The sequence below is a fragment of the Schistocerca serialis genome, chromosome 2 (assembly GCF_023864345.2).
Source record: "Schistocerca serialis cubense isolate TAMUIC-IGC-003099 chromosome 2, iqSchSeri2.2, whole genome shotgun sequence".
NCBI classification, from domain to species: Eukaryota; Metazoa; Arthropoda; class Insecta; order Orthoptera; family Acrididae; genus Schistocerca; species Schistocerca serialis.
In genome coordinates this window covers 64,594,765-64,618,777 of record NC_064639.1, presented here as the reverse complement: position 1 = coordinate 64,618,777, position 24,013 = coordinate 64,594,765, and the positions used below count along the sequence as shown (strand labels likewise).

The window sequence follows — 24,013 nt, the reverse complement described above, 5'->3', positions numbered from 1 at the left end:
GAAACAGAAGATGAAATAAAAGATCATTTTTATGAACATGAGTAACAGAAAACTAATAATCCACATACTGCATGCATATACACTGTTGATAATGTTTTGACAAAAAAATGAGAAAGTTATCATAATGGTTAGAATTTGATAATTCACATAATTGTCAGGTAAATAAAGAGAAAAAATTATCTTTTTAGTTTTATATGGTAATAGAATTTGCTAGGAAAAATTTAAAGTTGTTTGGTACTGATTATACTATTACTTTTGCTGATTGAGTTATTAAATAAGTCGATCTCTATTTTGATATTATAATAAAAGTTAATAAGAAGGACATAATGTCAAGAGTGGACAGAATGCTTTGAGAGTTTTTGCGTTGATTGAATCAAATGCATTTAATACATTTACTTCATTAGATGTAAAAGAAAATTGTTATTAATGTTATGCAAATTAAATTATGAAAAAGTAATTGGCTGATCACTTTTATCGAAAAAATCTAATTTGCAGCATTTAGAAAATCTATTATATGATTAATTAATTATTCTTGTGTGTAACCTTCCAGCATCTCTCTCAAGATCTTGTAAAAAATTACACACCTCTCTCCTACACCCCCCTTCTCCCCCATCTCCACTTTCCCTCTCCAGCCTTCCCTCTCACTCAGTCAGAGCCCGATACATCATCATCCATTAAGGGGCTCCGGAACGCCCTATACTTGCAATGTTAAAATAACGCTTATAAATTACATCTTTTCTCACAAAGTATTTGAGGTAGGAAGATGAACTTTTTACAGATTATTTATTGGAATATGGGCTACAACTTAACACAGGGATTTTAAAAAATTTTAGTTCAGTTATTAAAGATGATTTTTTTTGCAATTGTAATGAAAATTCACAACATTTTTTTGCAATTTTTTATTTATATATTCAAAAATATACAGTTTTTTGGAAAAAGGCTGTGTTAAATTATGCAGAAGGTACTGTGTAACATTTACTGAAAGTTTTAAACAAATATGTTTGGAAGATCCTTAGAAAACATGTAATTAATATGAGAAAATAAAAGTTTTGGGAATCGAGCGACAAAGATTGGATTAACTTTTTAGTGCATTCCAGGTCCATAGGATGGATTATCTTCATCCTCTGCAAACTCCTCCTCCAGGTTCCTCTTGTTCCTCCTCCTGTTTACTCTTGCTTGTATTTCTAGACTCTTTACAGCCCTGTCTGCAGCCCGAAGGCGTTCCTTGTCTAAAGCAAGCATCGCTCGTTGTTGTGTTTGTAGATTTTGCTACCATTTTCTTCAGTTGCAGTTACTGCAACACTGTTCCAAAAGGTGGTCATGTATGAACACTTATCACATTTCAGTTGTATTTCATTAGCAAGTCCTACGTGCTTTATTATGGAGAGTTCCAGACCAACTTCACTACAATGAATACATCTTACACAGTTTGAAAAAATTCCTTTGAGAACCGACATATCAAATATTTCATTCACGTACGATTCGCCCATAAAACATTCATAGTTTTCACTCATTGAACCAAGCTTCTTCTGTGAAGTATTTTCTCTCCCACTTTGACTGCTATGGGCAGGTGTACTTGAGAGGTTAGGTTCACTCACTTGGTTATCGTCTTTATTGTTTACAGTAATAACACATACCTTTGGCTTTCCACCATTTCTCCTTTTCTTAAAAGCCTTCAGAGGATTTCTAATAACTTTACTTTTACTCATTATTATACTTCAACAAAACAGAGACTCAAGAAACAGAATCAATTATGAATATTTTCGAGATAATAAACATGAGTAAATAAACATGAAACAACCGACAATCACACCAGCGATATATATTGAACCATCACAGGTTAGCCACAACACATACTTTATCTCACATCACTAAAATGTACCTGATGAACACGGACGTTAATAATAACACCATTTGACAGCAGTTTAACAGCGCCACAGTGGGCCACGCCCATGTAGAACACATTTCAAAAAAAGTTTAAAAATAGTTGTAGTCTTCGGAATTGAATAAATTATATATCTATTAAAAGGTAATAGTCTGCAGATTCAGAAAACGCAAAAAAGTAAAAATTGAACTTTTCATGATTTTGAGCCTTTCCGGAGCCCCTTAAAACTAAACAGCCAATCATGCCCCAGTACTTTAGTATTCATTAAAACGAAACAGCTAATCAGGGCTTCCCCATTGGCCCTACTCGAAAGCGTCCAAATTATACGAATTCTGCACCATATTCAGATTTATCTGAACGACCTGTATTATTTATCAAAACTATGCAGATATATTGACAGTACTGAATGGCTCTGAGTACTATAGGACTTAACATCTGATGTCATCAGTCCCCTAGAACGTCGAACTACTTAAACCTAACTAACCTAAGGACATCACACACACCTATACCCGTGGCAGGATTGGAACCTGCAACCGTAACGGTCACATGTTTCCAGACTGAAGTGCCTAGAACCGCTCGGCCACGGAGGGACAGTACTGATGTAATTTATAATATTTCTCTTTATCTGTATTATTTATCGAAAATAAATATGTGCAAAAAAATTATGGAGGGCAAATATGTATTGTAACGTGTGAAACTGTTTTACAAGCAATTCGCCAAAGTGGTATCCAGTTTGAAGACTCTTTCATCCAACCATTGAGTCATACACAGCTATTATTACTGGATGGAAGCCAGTTCATGACCATATAAATAATATTTCCCAGAACATTAGGGCAGTGTTTCCTATTTAATATCTCTTTTTTAATGTATTTGGATATCTTGTGAATGTTTTGGAGGATTGCATTGCTGAAAGACAGAATTGAGAAATGCAAAATGACTCAGACAAATCCACAGAGACGAGGCAAAATTAGACATTTGTTTGGAGTATATATCACCCTTTGACTTTCCTGAGCTTCTTACAACACAAACACACAGATGCACTACATCACCTGGCACATATGAAGAGCTCCCGAAAGCCTTGCAAAAAGGAAATTACAATAAACACAATAAATAATCACAAAAAGAGGCCAAATTTGTAGCATAATAAAGTTTCTTGTAAGGCACTATTTCTATAAGAAGTGTTGACATGTGCTCTTATCACGGTACTGTTATTATGAGCCAGTTGGATGGGATTTAAAAAAAAGAACATCATTCTCTTCAAAAACTTCAATTTCTCCCATATTTCCTATATATTAATGAATATTTAATGAAGAATAATGAGTCTCAGTAGAATGAACATCAAAGAGATAGCCTGAATAAATAATGAATCAATATGTATGGTGCTGCCATAACTGCTACTCCTTCTCCTCTCTCCAGATAAATGATAGCTGACCTGCAGATCTTCTGTCTCTGTGAGCATCAAGGCATCAGAGATTTTGCAAATTTTCCAATAAAACAAAAGTATTTATTCATGTTTGTTATATCGAGATACTTATATATTTTGATATATCTGAGAGCTGCATATAATCATTGACGTGTAAGGAAGATATTTACAAATTAAGATTGGATAAGGCATGTTTTGGAACTAAAGATTGGATAAGGCGTGTTTTGGATCTCAACGTTGGATAAGGAGGGTTTTGGAAGTGTCATCATGGATAAGGGCAGGTTTTGCAAATATTGCTAAAACTTTATAATGATAATTTTCGTCATTAATTGGAATTATTATCGACGTTCTTTCATTATTTATGTTATTTGAAATTACAAGGTATTTCAATTGTATATAAAAAAATGAAATGCCAATAATTAAACTCAGTATCAATCATAATGGAACGAAATTATCCAAAAACTTCAAGTAAATGTTGCACGATACACATTACTTTTCCTACAGATTTTTAAAAGCGTAATAATGTGTATCCAGAAATTAATCTAAGTGCTTATTTAACAGCAAATGATTTATATTCTGAAGTCAGTGTCTTCTTCATCACCACATTCATTTTCCCCTTCATCTAGCTGTTCAGCGAAATCTTCATTCTCTGCATGTTCGTTTTTTCTCAGGCTGGAATACCAGATGAGGTCGTCATTACTTTGGCACGCTTTTACAAACCGTTTCGAAAGTAGTTTATCGATATTCTTTAATTTTTCCGGTTTTAGAGGCACACCTTTCGGGAGTGTACTGAAGGTAAGACTTTCAGTTTTCTGATGTTTCCTCGAGAGAGAACAGAAAGCACCACTGTCCCATCTATAATTGGCCTCATCTCTAACTAAAACTGCAGGCGTGCCTTTCTTGAAGATAAATCTTTTACACTGGTGTAGTCGAAAATGCCATCCACTTTGAGGTTTATTTATTTCACGTACACCATGTTTCCAGTTTTGAACGGGGAAATCACTTCTGAGCGTAAGAACAGTGCTTTTACCTCAAACAGTTCAGTATATTCTGCAGGATTCACAATGATATTTCTTCTCCGCACCTTTTCCTCTATTCTTCCAAATACACTGTCTGGATGCAGGAAAGAATGTCCAACAACAGGAAACGTTAAATATACTTCCTGATTGTTACTGAGAGATTCAAGCTGCAACCAATAACACAGTATTCCGACCACTGGAGAAGTTTTATTTTGGACAGGGAATCCGTCTGCATACAGTTCAACAGTTGTAACCTCTCATAGATTAGAATGGTTCAGGTGGTAGTGCAAAGCAGAAACAGTTTCACTGCACCCTTTGGGGCGTTCATGTACGAACCAGTTATAGATCGTAACCGTTTGTTTCTTCTGAGGATATTTTGACCCACCTCAGCAGATTGTAGGGTTATGTGAATATAACTGCCTGGAGTAATACGCTGCTTGATCTGGTAACTTGGGCAAGACCATATTCTTCTGACAGTCGAAAGAAAATCTGATCACCGCTGACTTTTCTTTCTGTAACAGGGCTTTAAAAGCACCCGCTTTGACCGTATGCACACGAAATTGTGTCACTGCAAATAACTTTTCTTTCGATGATAGGTGGGCTGACTGCATTTTCAGGGCGAGGAACTGAAAAAAATGGTTCAAATGGTTCTGAGCACTATGGGACTTAACATCTATGGTCATCAGTCCCCTAGAACTTAGAATTACTTAAACCTAACTAACCTAAGGACATCACACACATCCATGCCCGAGGCAGGATTCGAACCTGCGACCGTAGCAGTCGCGCGGCTCCGGACTGAGCGCCTAGAACCGCTAGACCACCGCGGCCGGCGCGAGGAACTGACATTCAGAACATACACCAGTATCTGGTGTCTTAAAACTAATATTGTAATCAGTCACAGAAAATTTTCTGGAATAATCGTATTTCATTTTCATTTCCAGGAGGACTCCTGAATTATAACTTCGCCATAATTTGCGAATATTTAGTTCTGTAGGCAAGTACAATCTCGTGGATTTGCGCCTACAGTAGTGAGAATCGACTGGCTGTAGTTTTTAAATGAAGACTTTAACCTCGTCTCGTATTTTGGGATACTTGGGAAATATCGTTTCACCTCCTCTATTCTCCTTTGGTGACACACCTGTGCCGAATGATTCCTTACACACTCCTTTCACTCTGTCCTTGCCTATGCCCAGTATTGACAAGAAGGTCTTCTGACAAATCTGCGCTAATGTAGGTCCACTGCTTGCCTTGACTCTGATGAAATACTTGACAGACATGCATTTCCTGGAAATGCTCAGCTTCACAGCTCACTCTCCTTTAGTCGCTTCTGGAGTTGTGTATCTCACTAAGCTCATAATATTCTTGATGAAATAGCCTTACATCTTGCACTTTAAGTTCATTGCACTGGAAGACAGTGCAAGTGGGCATTGTTGGCAGGCATTTTGAACGAAGGATTAAGACTATGGTTTACAAAATAAATCTAACCAACTTCACTAGATTTTATATGGGAAGACTGAGATAGACAAAAGGCTGCGTTGAAGCAAAATAGAGGTAAGCGTGTTTACCTCTTCCGTTTAGCTGCATTCTTTTTCCATCTTGAAGGATCTCTTGCCTTCTCCTTCTATTTATGCCTAATCTCCAATACACTTCCATTTTCCATTACTACAGAAAATAAGGTACATTGTTTTACTGAAACTCGAAACACCACTGTTATGTCTTACTAACACGTGCATGTGAGAAACTGGCTCGAAATAATCGGGAACAGTATTGCCAGCTGTTTCAAAGAATACATAGTGGACTCGGCACTTCATAAACATCATACTAACGTTTACTTCATACAATATTATTTGAGATACATTCCAGTTGTGGTACCACATGTTTGGATAAGGTGGATTTTGGAAACAACATCTAGGGATAATGCGGGTTTTACAAATGTCACCTGAATTTGTGCTATATTTACATGGCGAAAAAGCGGGTTTAGGACCAGTTTTCTTGTTGGAAAAGATACCAAATAACATGAGCTGTAGAGATAAGGCCGTAACTCAATTTTCATAAAAACTGGATAAGGCGGATTTTGGAACCGTGCGCCTCATATATATAGGATGAATCAGAACTCCACACACAAACTTTCAGAGGTGGTAGGATGGGCGAAAACAAGAAAAGAAAAATTACCAATAAATGTGGGCTCTAAAGTGTATACCGAAGCGGTACGAGTAATTGTTCATTTTCGCTGCTGTGAAACATGTCTTCTACTAAACAAATGCTTCTAGGCTCTTAAGGTAAGGGTTTTAGAGCCGCCCAAGATTACTAGACTTTTTTCTGGTCTGTACTACTTCGTCCAAAAGTATGGAAAACAAATAACTTGCAGTAGAAGATGAACAAGTGCTCATAGCTTTTAAGGTATGTACTTTGCAGTTTATGTTTGCTAGACTGTCTTGTTTTGGTCCATATTACCAACTCTAAAAATGTGTCGGTGGAGATCTGGTTGGCCTTACAGGGTGAATCATCTAAAATTTGCACCGCAATACTGAGGAAATGAAAAGTATTATTGATGTGCTCTTTACACAGAATGGATTCGTAATCAGGCGCTCATATTGTTAGCGAATCACCAGTCTGTAACAATACTTAGAAAGTGTATTTTTAATAACTTGAATACAAATTATTAACGTTCCACTATAACATTTATTAGTTCGTTATGAACCAGCACTCAGGTCAGATAATTTAATGTTGAAAAGATAGTTCACACAACCTCACTCTGAGAATTCATAGCTGTATAAAGAATGCTGTACAAAGATATGTGACATTTTATGACTACATCTATACAAAAAAAAGCATGTTGTAATACCTAAAGAGACACTGAACAAATAAATCTTATATTACACTGTATTCAAATATTAAAAGTATGTGAGTGTGTAAAGCAGAAATGTTCTACAAGTGAGTAATGGCACAGGCTACTATGTCTTATGGACAAACTGGTGAATTTGATGAGAAGACCAAATAAAGGGAGGGGAAGAAAGACATCTATGAAATGTAGGTATCGAGCAGGTATAACAAACAAATTAGCTAATGGTGAGAGGAGTCATAACCGTCTGCTACTTTTAATAGGGGTGAGTAGTGTAACTGTGTTTGTTCATTAAGAACCAGGCCAGGATTCTTTGATTGGTGTGGACAGAATTGCAAGTAATGTTAGTTTTCTCCCTTTAGTTCCTTTATGGAGGACATCAAATTTCACATAATATGAATGACATTCACTCAGAGCACATTCAAGAAAGGTGGAATCTTTCTTCCTCTATCTCCACCTCCTTTCATGCTCAGTCAGTCTCGTAGTTATAGCCCTACCTGATTGACCCACATATAATTTTCTACACAGATTGCGGGAAATTCTATGCATTCCACTCTATTCAATAGGTGGAATCGTATTTTCACATTAAACAGGAGGTGGGCAACAGTATTCCTAGAACAAAAAGCTGGAGACTTCAGTTTCCTGTGAGGTCCTATCCACATAGAGCATGAGTATTTTTTGTACAAATACATACTTTTTTTAATGGAGGAATACATATTGATATTAACAAATTAAAAGCAGGGTAAATTAGAATGTAATTCGTGTTTGTTGCAGGAGTCTAGTGCGAGTCGTTTACGCGATATCACATTCTCATACCGACACTTGTGTAATACCTGTGGTGAATAACACAAGTGCAATCAGTAGTAACGAGACAACTGACGGTCTCAGATTGCGTTCAAAATGACCACCAGCAGTGCCAATAAATACTTCCATTCTGGTATGGAACAACTGCTAAACACGTGCTAGCATTTCAGCAATGTTCGAGCAGGCTCCATTAATAGTCGTTGCATATCACTGGGTGTAGTTGACATGTTCTTGTAGACATCGTAGTCCAGCTTTTCCCACAGAAAAAAGTCTAGAGGTGTCCAATCTGGGGAACAGCCCAGCCAAGGTAAAGGTCCTTTGTGACGAGTCCAATGATTTGGAAACAATTCGTGAAGATGTGCTGTAATACTTCTAATACTTTGTGAACTACGTACTGGACAGACATCATGTTGGAATCACAGGTTTCACCTAGTTTGCAAAGGATCATCTTTTAGCGCCCTTGGAAGATGGTCTGTAAGGAGGCTGCAATACTTGCCCCCGTTCAGTGTTCTGTCAATGAAAAACAGACCTATGAGCTGACGGTTCTCTACTGCACACCACAGGTATACGCGCAACAGATGCTGACATTCCATCTGAAGAAGCCAACGAGAATCGTCAGCAGACCAGTGGTGCATCTTTCCACAGACACCTGGGCATGACTGATAAATGTGGTTTCATTACTACACAAAAGAAATAGATGATACATTTGGAATATACTGTCATAATGGCCATGTACAGAAATTAACGTGATTCACATAATCATTTCCATGCAGCTCTTGACGGAGAGAGATGTAATAGTGATGGAACCTATGTCTATGGATAATGTGTAGGACATTTGCCTGACTTGCCACTTCCTTGTGCGATTGCACAGGAACTAACTTGTAGATCAGCTGCAACAACAGCAAGAAAATTAATTTCCCCCTCTACTGTCGTCATTTGTTTCCTTCTACTACGTTGTCTAGATGTTACACTACCATTTTTGCACAAGTAGTTGAAGAGATTGATCAATAATTGCCGAGAATGTTGACACACACAGCGTATAAGAATGAGTTGCATGCTTTCTACTCTCTCCACACACCAGAAGTATTGGGGCAAGGGGGGGAGGGTTCGGGACCAAAGTACTGTTATCCAAGATGGCGGCCGTGACGTCATCCAAGACGGCGGCCGTGACGTCATCCAATATGGCGGCCACGACGTCACTCAAGATGGTGGATTTTGGCGGGAATATAGGTCACTAAGGTTAGCTCCACTAATCTAAGTCATCCAACCGCCACTCTTCCTAGGAACTGGTGCCAAGTTTGAATTTTGGCAGTAAAGAAAGATCAATTAAGCTGTCTCTACCAACCTAAGAAAATGGCGGGAAAGAAAGCTCACATCCACTAAACCAAGTCACCTGACTGCCATCTCCTCCTAGGGATTTGTGGGAAAAGGACTCGACCAGTGCTGGACATAAGTCATTATTTGCATGCACCAGTCTTTATTTAAACAATTTCATGTATTACAGCTATCCAGTGTGTTCACCATGAGGTCCGGACTGCCACCAGACGGCGTTTTCATCCATGACGTAATCTAAGATGGTAGCTGTGACATTAGCAGACGATGCCAGTACTGTTATCCAAAATGTGTTCACCACGATGTCTGGACCTAGAACACAGTACCACCACCAGAGAATGCTGTCGTCTGTTCTGTTACATAATCTAAGATGACGGTCCGGGGTGGGGGAAATGATGGGAAAAGGACTCTGCCTGTGCTGAACGTACGTCTTCATTTTGCAGGCAGTGTCTGCACCACGAGATCTAGAGTCCAACTGAACTAGTACCCAGTACTGCCACCAGATAGTGCTGTTGTCTGTTCCATCACATAACCCAAGACGGTGGGGGAAATGGTGGGAAACAGTGTGCTCATCACCAGGTATGGACCTAGTACACAATGCTGTCACCAGAGGGCAATGTCATACGTTCCGTGACATAACCGAAGATGACTGTCTGGAGGGGAAAATGACTCAGCCTGTGCTGGGATGCTGGAGAGAGGAAGGAGTTTACTTTATTTATTTTGGAACAGTTTATTTAGGGATGAAGTATACTTATCACACTGAAACAAAACACTTGCCCTGTTGTGCTTGGGATAACAATACACAGTCTACAGACCTCCAAACTACTCGTAAATAATGCAACAGACATGCCTGCTAATTGTAGACTGTCGAAATAATGCATTCCACAGCCTACGTACAAGCAAACTACTTCACCGAAATAATTTCAGTACAGACCTGCAAACTGATCCAAAATAATTCAGCACACTGATGCGTAGACACACTCAATACTCCTAAACTGTCCAAATAGTGCATAGCACAGCCTACAGACATGCTCGCAAAACAATGCAATGACACACAATCAATGCGCGCCATCAACATCTGCCACCCCCTGTCCACTAGACCACACAGGAAGCTACAGGCAGTCCCGTGAAGTGACGTGGCCGTCAGCTATCAAACCACGCACAGGTGCCCATTAACAGTCCTGCATGCATAAGTCAGAGGCACCCCTTTCATACTTGGTACCTGAGAAATTTCTCTCGAAATACGTGTTCACCCAGACACCGTTGTTGACGCGACCGAACAGGGACCAAATCCTATTTGCCGAGTGCGCCACCACCGCTGCGAGCCACTGCTGGATGCAAGCCACCACTGCTGCTTCCAGTGACCCAGTGAAAGAGTGTTCTATTTTCAGGTATACAGTTAGTGTTATACTGTCGTCGAACTCCAAGGCACACTCACACTGGTCTCATATGCGAGATGCCTTTGGGTAACACATGTGTTTACCATTGATGACAGAGTAGCTGGACATGCGAGCTGTGTCTAACCGTGCTTAACTGCCCAGCGTGAATGATGCAACTCCGCAAAGTGCACAAGCGCATCTAACAAGGTTCTCACTCTTATACTGATGTCACATGGCTATGTAAAATCAGTACCGCGTCAACCTCTAGGAAATTGTATAGTGTCCCAGAAATAAACAAAGCTCTCTTTCTTGGTGTCTCAGCTTGTATGCACGGAAATTCTTGCCCTAAGAGGACCTGTTTACGAAAATAGCGCAGAATAACATTGAATGCAGTCTTCCTCGCAGGCCTAACATGGTACCCCGTTCATCACATGTTACGCTTCCTGCTGTCAACACACAAAACTGTTCCCTCTGCCATGTAGAGACTCCTATATCCCAGCACAAAATAATGTATCAAGCATTACGTTTAGCTCTAATCGAATTTACCCTCCGAATTACTGATGCAACCAGTGTGGAAGCACCATCTGCCTTTTCTTTCTTTCTGCAGACAAAACTTTGAGCGGGAAAAAAAACTATTTTACACAGAATGCATGCATCGACAATTAAACCCTGCTAAGTGCCCCTACATATTGCCAAATATGGAAAGACTCATACTCAATTAGCCAGCCGGTGTGGCCGAGCAGTTCTAGGCACTTCAGTCTGGAACCGCGCAACCACTATGGTCACAGATTCGAATCCTGCCTCGGGCATGGATGTGTGTGATGTCTTTAGGTTAGTTAGGTTTAAGTAGTTCTAAGTTCTACGGGTAGTCACATTACACTACTCTCCCACTGAGGACAGGAGCTTCAATATTAGAGTGTGAAACCGAACTCCAACCCAGCAATATATTACGGCGTACCGTATTAATGTATTAAACATACAAAATCGCCCCTTTTACATCATTCGTACATATACCGTGAAGACAGACAGCGCAGTATGTATACTCACAGCACGAGGGCATCAACGCCCGACGGGTGGCCACAGCACTCTCAGCAGACCGAAGTCACTCTCAACACTGTTCTGCAAATTCGTGCTCGCTCCCCCTCGGGACAAACGCCTTACTGTTTCTAGTCCAGACCTGCTTGCTTCCTTTTCTACATCCATCTCCAGACTCTGGGATTACAAGAACCCGTGTATTTTCACATGGTTTGCCTTAATTCAATTTTAGCGGTACTTCTCGATATCAAGCACACAGGAGTAGCCTACCGATCGCTCACTGCTACAATATTCCCAAGATATAGACTGGAAATTATTTCTGTACAAACCCGAGACTTGAGCACTTATCCCGTCTGCGAAGACCTTTACGTGAGAACTCGTAACAAATAGAGAAAAATGATAGTTCCATTCGTGAATACTGATGTCGGTGAAGTAACAGATCCCAAATCATCCCTATAATTTACAAAGTCAACTAAGGTGTTTCTCATGTCAAGAGAACAAGCAAAAGTCTCTTTCAACTCCTAGATGCACACATCACAACCGATCTTTTCTCAACTAAATAAAGGTGCAAAAAGTGCTAAGCAGTCAACCGAACAATTTACATGCGAAGGAATACCAGTCCAGTGCTAACACACCTCCATGTAAGTTGGCGGCAGTAAAATTGTACTGCAGTCAGCCTCAAATGCTGGTTCTCTAAATTTCCTCAGTAGCGTTTCACGAAAAGAACGCCTCCTTTCCTCTAGAGACTCTCACCCGAGTTCCCGAAGCATTTCCGTAACACTCGCGTGATGATCAAACCCACCAGTAACAAATCTAGCAGCCCGCCTCTGAATTGCTTCTATGTCCTCCCTCAATCTGACCTGATAGGGATCCCAAACGCTTGAGCAGTATTCAAGAAGAGATCTATTAGTGTTTTATAAGCGGTCTCCTTTACAGATGAACCACATCTTCCCAAAATTCTACCAATGAACCAAAGACGACTATCCGCCTTCTCCACAACTGCCATTACATGCTTGTCCCACCTCATATCGCTCTGCAATGTTACGCCCAAATATTTATTCGACGTTGCTGTGTCAAGCGCTACACTACTAATGGAGTATTCACACATTACAGGATTCTTTTTCCTATTCATCTGCATTAATTTACATTTATCTACATTTAGAGTTAGCTGCCATTCTTTACAGTATCCTCCTACAGTCACTCAATGACGACACCTTCCCGTACACCACAGCATCATCAGCAAACAGCCGCTCATTGCCCTCCACCCTATCCAAAAGATCATTTATGTAGATAGGAAACAACAGCGGACCTACCACACTTCCCAAATGATACCCTCACCTCCGATGAACACACCATCAAGGAGAACGTACTGGGTTCTATTACTTAGGAAATCTTCGAGCCAATCACATACTTGGGAACCAATCCTATATGCTCGTACCTTAGTTAGGAGTCTGCAGTGGGGCACCGAGTCAAACGCTTTCCGGAAGTCAAGGAATACGGCATCCGTCTGATACCCTTCACGGCGAGTTGCGTTTCGCAGGAGCGATCCTTTCTAAAGCTGTGCTGATGCATGGACAGCAACTTCTCTGTCTCAAGGAAATTCATTATATTCGAACTGAGAATATGTTCGAGAATCCTGCAACAAACCGATGTTAAGGATATTGGTCTGTAATTTTGAGGATCCGTCCTTCTACTCTTCTTATATACAGGCGTCACCTGCGCTTTTTTCCAGTCACTCGGGACTTTGCGTTGGGCAAGAGATTCGCGATAAATGCAAGCTAAGAAAGGAGCCAATTCAGTACAGTACTCTCTGTAAAACCGAATTGAAATCCCATCAGGACCTGGTGATTTATTTATTTTCAACCCATTCAGCTGCTTCACAACCTCAGGGATGTCTATCACTATGTCATCCATACGGGAATCTGTACGAGACTCAAACGGCGGTATGTTTGTACGATCCTCCTGCTTGAAAGATTCCTCAAATGTTAAATTTAAAATTTCAGCTTTCGTTTAGCTGTCTTCCGCTGCCAGGCGAGACTGATCAGTGAGTGACTGGATGGAAGCCTTCGACCCACTTACCGATTTTACGTAAGACCAGAATTTCTTTGGGTTTTCAGCAAGATCTTTTGCTAAGGTATGACGGTGGTAGTGGTTGAATGCTTCGCGCATCGCTCTTTTTACAGCAGCACGAATCTCTACTAACTTTTGCCTGTCCTCATTCTCCCCATCTTTCTTGTACCGCGAGTCAACTGCCTTTGCTTCCTGAGCATTCTCCAAATTGCTCTGTTAAACCACGGTGGGTCTTTTCCGTCCGTAACCCACTTTTTCGGCACATACTTGTCCAATGTGTGATTTAAAATGTGTTTAAAATTTGCCCATAATTCTTCCACGTCCATCGTACCGGAAGTAAATGAAGTCGATTCATTTACTAAGTGGAATGCTATCGACTGCTTATCTGCTCTTTCTAGTAAGAATACTCTCCTAGCCTTCTTGACCGACTTTTTAACTTTCGTAACCATAGTCGTAATGACAACATCATGATCACTAATCCCTGTCTCAACACTGACACCGTCGGTGAGGTCTGGTCTGTTCGTGGCTACCAGATCTAAAATATTTCCAGTATGCGTTGGCTGTCGATTTAGCTGCTCAAGACAGTTTTCGGATAATGTGTTCAAAAGTAATTCACACGACGGCTTGTCTGTACCACCTGTAATGAACCCATAGACATCCCAGTCTATACTAGGTAGGTTGAAGTCGCCTCCGACTAATATAGCATGATCTGGATACTTCTGCTATACAGAATGTAGACTCCCTTTGAATGATTCTAGAACTGTCACGGTGGAACCTGGTGGCCAGTAATAATACCCAACAATTAACTTTATTTCCCCTAGCCCTGTTAAACGTGTCCAGATAACTTCACAATCACACTCTACTTCGACCTCAGTAGACACAATATTTCTGTCAACTGCAATGAAGACACCACCTCGTACGGTGTCTAATCTGTCTTTCCGATACACGTTCCAGCCCTCACTAAATATTTCAGAACTACCTATCTCAGGGTTCAGCCAGGTCTCAGTCCCAAGAATAATTTGCTCGCTACACGCTTCCTGGAGGGCAGTAAATTCAGGAACTTTATTCCAAACACTCTGAAAATTTACTAATATCTTGATAGCTGAAGTGTCTTTACACTGAGCACGTCCTGATTTCCCTGCCTGCACGTCGACTGGTGAGTTTCATCAGGACTCCTCGCACTACTGCCTAGCCTAAAAAAAAAATCCCATGTGCACGCCACAAGTACTCTGCTACCAGAGTAGCCTCTTCCTTTGTGTAGTGCACCCCTGACCTATCTAGGGGCGTCCTACAATTCCCCACCCAATAGTGCAAGTCTAGAAATCTGCAGCCAAGACCATCACAGAGTCGACGGAGCCTCTGGTTGAGACCCTCCACTCGGCTCCAAATCAATGGACCCCGATCCACTCTGGGAACGATGCTGCAGACAGAGAGCTCTGCTTGCACCCGCGTGCGAGGCCAGCGGTCTTCACCAAATCCGCCACCTGCCCACTAATAGGATGAACGGGCGAGGCCAGCCGGCCAGCCTCCACATTGGCCCTCCGCCTCGAGCGACGCGAACGCCTTGCGGTCCGCCACTCACCCTGAGGTGAGGGCGGCCCCAACGCGCCGGGTACACTAGAAGGTGCCTCGGCGGCTGAGTCAGCGGACGCAGCAAGCGACACCTGGGGTGTCTCAAGCGACGCGCCAGACCCTCCGCCGTCGCTGCACCTCGAGGTAGCAGCCTGAAGGCGGCTGACCGTGGCCTACAGCACGCTCAGCTGCTCGCGAACCGCAGCCAGCTCCTCCTGCGCCCGCACACAGCACGCACACACCCTATCCATCCTACTGCTAATATCCGCGAATTTATACGCTACGGCTGCCAATAAGCAATATTACTCCTCTCAACTACGAGAATACGCAAGGATTTTATGTAATTAAATATGCAAGCGCACAAACACTCAAAAAGAAATTAAGAATCAAACTACAAAACAAATATGAAAGCCAAATATACGACTCGCTACTGCACTGCTGCTGCACTGATACTTCACCAGCGGCTACTCAAGGCTCACTGAGAGAAAATCTACCATGGGTGGACATGTCTCATTAGTTTTTCTTGCGAGTACTACCACCATGTCCTAGAAAGAGAGGTTTAATCGCCAGATGTTAAAAAAAACTCGATCCCAACAACTACTGTATGTTACTGTAACAAGCAGTCTTTGTTCTACAGGCGCACGTAAGTATCGATGTTATAAGCTATACTGGTTTTATAAATCGATGTACGACATTACCTCTGAATGAGGTGATTTTTCCGACAAATACCGAGATGGTGATCGTAGAAATGTCTATTATCAGACCAGCACTCCAGTTACACATCCCCAACACTACAACCTCATAATAAAATCGCTGAATTTTGAAAGCGATTCAGATACAAACAAATGGTTCAAGGGGCTCTGAGCACTATGGGACTTAACATCTGAGGTCTTCAGTCCCCTAGAACTTAGAACTACTTAAACCTACCTACACAAAGTACTTCACACACATCCATGCCCGAGGCAGGATTCGAACCTGCGACCGTAATGATTGCGCGGTTCCAGACTGAACCGCCTAGAACCGCTCGGCCACACAGGCCGGCTGATTCGGCTAAGGAACGCGGATTGTAAGAGGTATTTGCGACTCTCTCACGCCGCCCCAGCTAGATATTTCTATACCACTTGTAACGTTTTCTGTCACGATACCATGTGAGAGGTTCTGATTGAGTTATGATTGACAAGGATCGCAAACAGTAGTAGATGGTGTGCTGATTGAGGTCATAAGAAAATGTACACTAGCTTCTCAGATCTCTAGTGTTACGCTAACTGCTAGAAATGATGTCCATGATTTGGAATCAAGTCTTTCCACTCAAGCACATACCTGCATTGTATCCTACTGACAAGCCCTTTAATGATTACAACCACTACTCAATCATATTTCTAACACTCCCATACCTCAAAACGAGTCACCACTCCCGAACCTGTCTGCTACAGTAAAATTCCAACCTGGTTTTAGTCAGCCCATACACATCTTGCAACTGCTCCCACTTCTACAGCTTTGTGCATGTGATCATTCCAATTTACGTAGGAACTGAGCAGAAGCTGGAGAAAGCCATATCCATTACCTTCTGCACCCCATGTAGAAACAGAATGACCTGAGTTAGTGCAACAGGACCATGTTTTGACCATTCGGTGGAAATGCGCGCAATGTGCTACGTCTCCAAACTAGATACAGATACTACAGTCCGAAGCAGATCCATTTCCATTCACATCTATCAGCCCAACATGCTATCATCGTTATTCGTTACCATCCAACAGAGGAAAATTATGAACTATAAAAGCTCCACTAACTTCATCCGCTGTAGAACTCACCTAGATGCTATTACAGGTGTGATGACACATAGCTGTGATGTGATCCGGTGCAGCTCCCCAGAATAGCATTCCTAATGGGACACCCTGTCCGTCATCGAAAAAAATGGCTCTGAGCACTATGGGACTTAACTTCTGAGGTCATCAGTCCCCTAGAACTGAGAACTACTTAAACCTAACTAACCTAAGGACATCACACACATCCATGACCTTGGCAGGATTCGAACCTGCGTCCGTAGTGGTCGCGCGGCTTCAGACTGTAGCGCCTGGAACCGCTTGGCCACTGCGGCCGGCTGTCTGTCATCGAATTTACCTGTCAGACTGTTGCTACTGCTGCTGCCTATGTGGGATGATCCTATTAAATACACAGCTTTTGATCCATTGCAGAGGGCAGTTTAAGTTTTAATCACCCGTACTGAGCATGTCTACACATCAGTGTGCTAAATTATTTAGGAGCAATTTGCAGGTCTGTACTGAAATTATTTCGATGTAGTTGTTTGCATGTGGGTAGGCTGTGGAATGCATTATTATGACAGTCTACAATTAGCAGGTGTGTCTGTTACATTACTTACGAGTAGTTTGGAGGTCTGCAGACTGTATTGTGACCCGAAGCACATCAGGGCAAGTGTTTTGTGTCATTGTGATAAATATACTCCATCCCTAAATAAACTGTTCCAAAATAAATAAAGTACTCTCCTTCCTCTCTCCAGCAGCCCAGCACAGGCTGAGTCATTTTCCCCTCCAGACAGTCATCTTGGCTTATGCCATGGAATGGATGACAGTGCCCTCTGGTGACAGTATTGTGTACTAGTTCCATACCTGGGGCCACCACACTGTTTCCCACTATATCCCCCACCGTCTTGGGTTATGTGACAGAACGGACGACAGCACTATCTGGTGGCAGTACTGTGTACTAGGTCAATTGGACTCTAGATCTAGTAGTGGAGACACTGCCTGCAAAATAAAGACTTATGTTCAGCACAGGCAGAGTCCTTTTTGCATCATTTACCCCACCCCAGACCGTCATCTTGGATTACATCATAGAATGGACGACAGTGCTCTAGGTGGTCGTACTGTTTACTTGTCGAGACCTCTTGGTGAACACACTGTTTCCCGCCAACTTGGATAACGATACTGGAGTCATCAGCTGACGTCACAGCGGCTATCTTGGAGTACGTACTGGATGACAGCGCCCTCTGGTGGCAGTACTGTGTACTAGATCAGTTTGAGTCCAGACCTCATGGTGAACACACTGTTTGCCGCCATCTTGGATAATGGTACTTACATGATCGACTGACATCTCCATCATCTTGGATGAAAGTGCCCTCTGCTGGTGGTGGTGTGTACCAGGTCAGTTGGAGTCCAGACCTCGTGGTGGATGCACTGGATAGCTGTACTGCATGAAATTTTTTAAATGAAGACTGGTGCATGCAAAATAAGACTTACATCCAGCACTGGTCGAGTCCAAATCACTAGGAGGAGGTGGCGGTCGGGTGACTTAGATTAGTGGAGGTGAGCTTTCTTTCCCATCATTTTCATAGGTTGGTAGAGATAGCCCAATTGACCATTCTTTACTGCCAAAATTCAAACTTGGCGCCAGTTCCTAGGAAGAAGTGATGGTCGGATGTCTTACGTTAGTGGAGGCAGCCCAAGTGACCTACCTTCCCGCGATTTTCTTAGGTTAGTAGAGGTATCCGTGGTGTGATGTATTATCCTGTTGGGAGGTGAGCTGGGGGGTAGGTTAGTGGAGGTAGCCCAATTGACCTATCTTCCTGCTGAAAATCATACTTCCCGCCAAAATCCATCTTGGATGACGTCATCGCCGCCATCTTGGATTACGGTACTTTGGGCCAGAACCCCCCTTGCCCCAATACTACCAAGAATATGTCAGCTTTCTCTGCATTGGTAAATTCATCGTCCACTCATCATGAACTAGCTGACTACCAAGTTGCAGTGCTCTAAAGTAACACACAAGCACACTGTAAGGAAACATAACAACATCGTTCCTAGTAACTATGCAGGTTGAATGGCATAAACAAGGGCCAATGTGGAAATTTGCACAGTAAGATATTTCAAACAACTCGCACTAGTCTCTTGTAACAAACACCACTGACATTCTAATTTACCCTACTTTTAGTTTCTTAGTGTAAATAGGCATTGTTCCATTTTAAAAAGCGTATTAAAAAAAAAAAAACTTTCTGAATATGATTACAATCTGTGGCTAACAATCCATTCTGTAAAAATCCCATATCAATAGCACTATCGATTTCAGCAATATTTATGGTGCAAGTTTTAGGTGTTTCACCCTGTATATAAATTTAATTGACGTTTATATTATGTTAGGGAAATTCTGCAGTTCATATCAACCCAGGACCGAAAAAAATTGGTGCAGGTTTTACAGTTCACAAGTGCATCAAAAATTAAGTCATTCACTTTACATCAAATTCAGAAACTTAACACTGTCAATAAAACCAGGAAACTATGGATACACACTGATTAACGTGCACACACCAACAAATGACTACAACAGAAAAGATCCACAGGTGATAAAAGACTTCTGGGAATGTATGGGAGAAATCACAAACAAAATTCCTGAACATCACAACATTCTATTAGCTGGCTTCAGTGGCAGAAAAGGAAAGTAAGATAGATGAATCACAGGCCCATAAACTGTTGATAATAGGACCAATGAAAATGATGAACACCTCAAATATGTCAAACATATTTCCAAAAACACGCATAGAAAGCAAAGACATGAAAATCTTCCCAATAAAACGCTCGGAGAATACCAGATCGACTGTATTGCTATCTGCAGGACGAACATGAAAGAATCCTTCATTATAAAAACTAGTCAAACTTTCACGTATTCCAAATCAAAGTAAAATTTCGGCATACAGGAAAGAGTCAAGAGTAACCCAAAGTTTCCAGACTGGTGTCGAGTATCTAGAACTCAACGAGAAGAAAATCATTGTAGAAATCCATAAGGTGGATTCCAGTTACTGGTCTGAACTTGTGGAGGTAGTGAAACCATCAAGAACATTGGGTCAACACCCGAGAAGGAGACAACATAGATGGTGGAACATCACACATGACATCAAACTGTCGAACATACGGTTAAAGCATGGAATAATTTCAGCAGTCACAAAATCACAGAAAAATGTAAGAATTCGTAGAGGTATACAAGAATGTCTAAAATTATTCGAAGAGAAAAACTCAACTAAGATAGTAAGAAGTGGTATGAAATAGAAGAATATCAATGTTGTCCCAGAATCGGCACTGGATTCCTATTAACCATAGTTGGAGCGTTCCCCTCTATCCTCAGCTTGTGTAACCGGCGTGGCGCATTCTGGGGCGTCCAACCAGTGTCACTGATTCTGCAGCCATGAGACTCTTCTCCGGTCAGATCCACGATTTCGTGAGGCAGCACGGGAAGCGTGCCCAAAACGCGAAGCTTTTCTGGGTTTGATGATGGTTTCAAGATTTTCAACAGAACCTAATCAATTGCTCTCTTAGTTCACACTCCAGGAATCTTTAGCATTCGGCGATACATTCACTTTCCAAATGCTTTAGGCCTGCTGTTTTACTTTTCCAAGGTTCTACTTCGTAAGCAGTGACGATTAAAGCCAGAACTAAAATTTCTCCAACATGCAGTATACACTTTTTGGAATCTTGACCTTTTACGTGATCCGATTTTTCTGTTAGTCGGCTTCCTATATAAATTTATTTTGCCGAATCTATTGTGTGTCTAAAGGAAGTCATAGATCACATTCAGTACATTCGATGTGCTCTAGCTACTAACATCATTTTTTAATTCTTATCTCTAATAATGCGATACCGATAATGGAAGAATATACAATATAACATTACAGTAGATATGTTTATAAATCTAAGTTAATTAAGAAAAATTTCCAATGAAAACAAAGAATAAAACAAAAAAATTCGCTTTGAAATTTTTCGCCTATGTGTTTTTCTTTTGTGGTTACCTCGTTATGAGTGTATCGTGCAACGAACGGGAAAATCTTGTACAATTACAGCTGCATGCATATTAGCTACAAATGTTATCTCTAATACATAAATGGTATACTTCTAGTACGAAAAGCTATCTGGGCTGTGCATGGCTCAGAAAGTTCCGAGCTAGCACAACTGCGCACACGGTTCATACATAACGTATTTGATACTACTTATGGAAGTACATTTTGATACTGCAATTATAATTAAGTGTCGGTTATTGAGAGACAAGCCGTAACCTCGAGTTGCCAAGTTTCTGTGCAGCAAAGCATAGCACACTATTATTAGCTAGTAAAGTAAATCACAATTACAGATCTTATTATTTGAGGTTCCAAGAATCACAGAGATATGAAAGTGAAGCTTCGGCTCAGAAATGACGGGGACAGAGTTGAAGCCTATCCCCAAAGTTATAAAAGCTCAGGAAGATGAAATAAAAAATTTGTATATGGCAATGATATACTAATTCTGTCAAAGACAACAAAGCATTTCGAAGTGGAACTGAACGGAATGGACAGTGTTTTGAAAACGGATTTGGATATGAATGTTAATACAAGTAAAACACGGTAATAGAATGCAACCAAATTAAATCAGGCGATACTGAGGGAATCAGATTGGAAAATTAACACTAAAACTAATGGGTGAGTTTTGCTATTAAGGCAGCAAAATAACTGATGATGGCCCAAGAAGAGAGGATATAAAATGGACACTGGCATTATAAAGAAAATCATTTCTGAAAAAGAGAAATTTGTTGTTAATGTCTAATACAAGTCTAAATGTTAGGAAATTTTTGGTGAAGGTATTCTACTGGACCGTGGCCTTGTATGTAAACGTGAACTGTAGGACGCTCACACATGAAGAGAACACAATGTCTGAAGTGTGGTGCTGCGGATGAATGGTGATCAGTAGTTATGTAAACAGGGTAATTAACGAGGGTGTACTGCATCGAATTGGGAGGAAAAACTTGTGTCACAACTTGATTAAAAGAAGGGATCGTCGATTTGGTAATGAAGAGCAAGGCACAATCAGACGGTTGTTAAGTTGCAGTATTCATCGAGAGGTGAGTCCTGTACAGGACAGTGACCGCCGCACCCACCTGTATCTCGACCCACAGGTCCTCGCGGCCCTTGATGGGCATGCCCTTGGCTGCGTGGCCCTCCGGACTCCGCGCCACCAGCCCGATGTGCGAGATGCGCTCCGTTGCCATCGTTCGTCTTCTGAAACACAACGCCACATTACGTCACACTGTGCACCAATGGCACTAATACAGCAGTTACCAACCTGACGATTATTACCCCTGAGGGATAAAGTGGAATTTTCTGAGAGGTGAAAACAAAAGGATTTGATTGTATTATTTTTAAAAGATCAGAACTATTACAACTATTTCGTAAGACTGTGATACTGTTACGTTAGTTATCAATAACTACATTCTTAAATACTAGCAAAACACATCGCACAATTTGCTGGAGCTTAAAGGTAGTGCAACATCTTTGTCACATAATCTAATCAGCACACACATACTTTATACCGTGCGTCTATGACACTAAAATTGAGACATATATGTCAGATATAATTAAAAATCTAATGAAAATGCCTTCTCCAAGTCGTAGGTATACAACACACAAATGAACAAACTGCCAGCACAACACAAAAGTAACTATGTAATAGCCACAACACTGCAATAGGGCTCACAGCGTATAACGATTATTATTGTCTTTCTCGTTAGTGACAGTGCTGATGCATAAAGCACTGACAGCCTAAAGTCTTCCAATTTTGTGCCATTTCAGAAATAAGGAATCCAACAATCAAGTGATTTACAAATGGGGGTACAGAGTGTGGATGGCGCGAGCGTCGCTATGGAGAGTAGTGATGCAGAGGAAGCATGTTTCGTAACAAGTGTGTACTCTCACAGTGGACGCTTGGCTTTATTTTCTGAGAAGCGTGTGCAAGTAAAAAGAGAGAGAGTGAGAGAGAGAGAGTGAGAGAGAGAGAGAGAGAGAGAGAGAGAGAGCGCAGTAGGCGTACCAATTGCCTCATTGAAAGTTAGTTGATGGTTTAACAAAACACCAACATAAACTTAACAAAATTTATCTTCCATCATTTTAAAAATAAAAGTGGCCAAAGAAAATTCGTTCTAAAGCTTTGTGAGTCACTGATGTCGTTGATGGGGAAAGGGGGGGGGGAGGTGAGGGGGGTACCAGCTAATATCTGATTGCACTCAGGAGTAATGGTGGGGACCACTGGTATACTACTTTTTTTTTTTTTTTTTGTAGTTCATCATTATCATCTTCAGTTAAGTCTGCGTAGTGATAAACAACAATAGTTCAGGTATACATGCCGACGTCGCAACCAGAGGAAGAAGAGACAGAGAAAGTATATGAGAATACTGAATGGTAATTCAGCACATAAAAGAAGATGGAGGACTGGAGTGCGATTGTGGGGGAGGGGAGAATATGGGCTTAGTATTAGGATTGAGAGACGTGAGAGATTAATTGGGTTCTTCAGTGTACATATTTACGCTCAGGATCACAAAAGGAGGAGATATACCATAAAAGGTAGGGAGATATGAAAAGATTTCAGTTGGATTACATCATAGTCAGGCAGAGATTCGCAAATGGAAAGGCCTACCCAGGAACAGATATAGACTCAGATCACAATTTACTGACGATGAAGAGTAGGCTGAAGTTTTAAGAGACTAGTCAGGAAGAAGCAATGTGCAAGGAAGTGGGATACGGGAGTACTAATGAATGGAGAGACACACTTGAAGTTCCCTGAGGCTTAGATACTGTGATAATGAATAGCTCAGTAGGCAGTTCATTTGAAGAGGAATGCACATCTC

The 24,013-nt window shown here is 41.3% G+C and overlaps 1 long non-coding RNA gene across 1 annotated transcript in view; it reads right to left on the bottom strand.

The window, feature by feature from the left end:
• The window catches only part of LOC126455445 (uncharacterized), a 162,554-nt gene that overhangs the window by 9,767 nt on the left and 128,774 nt on the right, over positions 1–24,013 (bottom strand). The window contains exon 2 of the long non-coding RNA XR_007585322.1: positions 22,271–22,391. This is a non-coding gene — a long non-coding RNA (uncharacterized LOC126455445). The remainder of the gene's footprint in view (positions 1–22,270; positions 22,392–24,013) is intronic.